Raw genomic sequence first — 3,372 nt, forward strand, 5'->3', positions numbered from 1 at the left:
GACTCCAATGCTTCCCACAGTTGTCAAGTTGGCTGGATGTCCTATGGGTGGTGGATCATTCTTGATAAACACAGGAAACTGTTGAGCATGAAAAACCTGTTCTTGATACACTCAAACCAGTGCGCCTGGCACCTACTACCATACCCTGTTCAAAGGCACTTTAAGATTTTGTTTATTGCTCTTTCACCCTCTGAAAGGCACACATACACAATCCATATCTCAAGGCTTAAAAATCCTTCTTTAATCTGTCTCCTCCCCATCCACACTGATTTTGGAGGTGACGTCAATAAGGGATCACAGCTTTCACCTGTGTCCAACTGGTCAGTCTGTCTTGGAAAAACAGGTGTTAGTGTTTTGTACACTTCTATGATGTTAATTCCATTTATCAACAGGAACATTTTGGCTGACCCTTTTTTGCTCACATTTTGTTTCCCCCCTATACACACACATGCATACTCCCCAAACACACACACACATTCTACACAAGCTCCCTGTCAGTGAGTGTGTCTAATTCCATCAGTTATTGGATTGTCTAATTTGAGTGGAGTTTCAAACCCTCTGGCTCTGCTAGTGCTCCTGGACACGCCTCAACTGACATGACACCTCTGACAGCCCTGATCAAACAGACAGTAAGAGAGAAGGAAAGAGGGGGATAGTAAAGAGAGATAGGAGAGAGGGGGTAGCAGAGAGCAAGAAAGAGGGGGCAATGAGAGGCTGAGAGAGAAAGTAGAGGGCGAGGGAGGAGAGAGATGGATAGCGGAGAAGGAGAGAGACAGATTGATAGCCGGGAGAGCGGGATCAGAGTAAATGCTGTCAGAACCAGACTTACACAGACAGTGCTAATATTGTTCTGACAGCTATGGGAGAAAAGGATCAGGAAGGCTAGCGCTCTCAGGGGAGTAAGAATGGTCTGAGGGACTTAAGCGGTATTATTCTGCAGGAACCAATAAAGGGACACCAGAAATGCAGAGTATGTCACTTAGCGTGTCCGGGTAAAGTCTCCGGAGGCAGGTCTACAGACAAAAGCCCAGGTAAACATTTACATTTTAGTCATTCAAGACGCTCTTATCCAGAGGGACTTACAATAAGTCAATCACATGTATTCATAATACTCTTTTTACATCAGCAGTTGTCACAAAGTGTTCATACAGAAACCCAGCCTAAATCCCCAAAGAGCAAGCATTGTGGTTATAGTCACCAACACAAAGCCTGACAGCGCCATCCCCACCAGGACAATGCTATCCAGGTTAGCATCCATGCCGTCCAGTCCGGGAACCACAGGATGGAGGGAGTCTAGGCCAAGGCAGAGGTTGATCTTGCCCCTCACATAGAGCGTCATACTGATCAGGTTGTTTTTGAAACACAGCATGCCTCGCTCTCCGATCAGCTGCTTGTTCTGGTTGTAGGCAACAGTAAATGCAATGACTAGACAGTGAGCGAGATTGGGGAAGTGTGAGGTGCCCTCTTACACTCAATAACTTTTTTCACCTGTAGCTGCAATGATTGCAGCAAAGCATCTACCATCACATCACACTACCACAGTGGTGGTAGTGTGATGGTGTGGGATGCTTTGCTGCTGCCTCAGGACCAGGACGACTTGCCTTAATAGAAGGAACCATGAATTCCACTCTGTATCAGAGAATTCTACAGGAGGATGTCAGGCTATCTGTCTGTGAGCTCAAGCTGAAGCGCAGCTGCGACAAAATTCCTCCACATCGATGTGAGAGACTGATCAACAACTACAGGAAGTGTTGGGTTGCAGTCATTTCAGCTAAAGGTTATTAAGTGTTATTAAGTGTAAGTGGCCAACTCCCTTTTTCACACAGGGACTTTGCGTGTTGTGTAACTTTGTTTATAAAATAAATGAAATAAGTATCCACATTGTGTGTTACTTGTTCACTCAGTTTCCCTTTATCTAAATTACGTTTTGGTTGAAGATCTGACAAAATTCAGTGTCAAAAATGTGCAAAAACAGAGACAATCAGAAATGGGGGAAATCGGAAGTTCACATACACCTTAGCCAAATACATTTAAACTCCGTTTTTCACAATTCCTGACATTTAATCCTAATAAAAATCCCTGTTTTAGGTCAGTTAGGATCACCACTTTATTTTAAGAATGTGAAATGTCAGAATAATAGTAGAGAGAATGATTTATTACAGCTTTTATTCTTTCATCACATTCCCAGTTTTAAATTGTTTAACTTCTGTCAAACATTTCGGGAATCCTTCCACAATCTTCCCACAATAATTTGGGTGAATTGTGGTCCATTCCTCCTGACAGAGCTGGTGTAACTGAGTCAGGTTTGTAGGCCTCCTTGCTTGCACATGGTTTTTCAGTTCTGCCCACAAATCTTCTATAGGATTGAGGTCAGGGCTATGTGATGGCCACTCAAATACCTTGACTTTGTTGTCCTTAAGCCATTTTGCCACAACTTTGGAAGTATGCTTGGTGTCATTGTCCATTTGGAAGACCCATTTGCGACCAAGCTTTAACTTCCTGACTGATGTCTTGAGATGTTGCTTCAATATATCCACATCATTTTTTTCCTCATGATGCCATCTATTTTGTGAAGTGCGCCAGTCCCTCCTGCAGCAAAGCAACCCACAACATTATGCTGTCACCCCTGTGCTTCACGGTTGGGATGGTGTTCTTCTGCTTGCAAGCCTCCCCCTTTTTCCTCCAAACATAATGATGGTCATTATGCCCAAACAGTTCTATTTTTGTTTCATCAGACCAAAGGACATTTCTCCAAAAAGTACGATCTTTGTCCCCATGTGCAGTTGCAAACCGTAGTCTGGTTTTTTTATGGTGGTTTTGGAGCAGTGGCTTCTTCCTTGCTGAGTAGCCTTGCTGAGCAGATTTTCCCATGATGTCAAGCAAAGAGGCACTGAGTTTGAAGGTGGGCCTTGAAATATATCCACAGGTACACCTCCAATTGACTCAAATGATGTCAATTAGCCTATCAGAAGCTTCTAAAGCCATGGCATCTTTTTCCAAGTTGTTTAAAGGCACAGTCAACTTAATGTATATAAACTTCTGACCCACTGGAATTGTGATACAGTGAAATAATCTGTTTGTAAACAATTGTTTTTAAAAATTACTTGTGTCATGCACAAAGTAGATGTCTTAACCGACTTGTCAAAACTGTAGTTTGTTAACAAGAAATATGTGGAGTGGTTGAAAAACGAGTTATAATGACTCCAACCTAAGTGGATGTAAACTTCAACTGTACGTATTTCACAGCACTGGAGCTAGAAGAACGTCTGAAAGTGAGCTTACAATGTAGCCAGTTCATAACTTGCTACATCGTCACACACTTAGGCTACAGTAAATGAAGGCAATGGAAGCACAATTCGAGTTAGCCAGTAA

Source organism: Oncorhynchus nerka, linkage group LG22 (genome assembly GCF_034236695.1).
Source record: "Oncorhynchus nerka isolate Pitt River linkage group LG22, Oner_Uvic_2.0, whole genome shotgun sequence".
Taxonomy (NCBI): Eukaryota; Metazoa; Chordata; class Actinopteri; order Salmoniformes; family Salmonidae; genus Oncorhynchus; species Oncorhynchus nerka.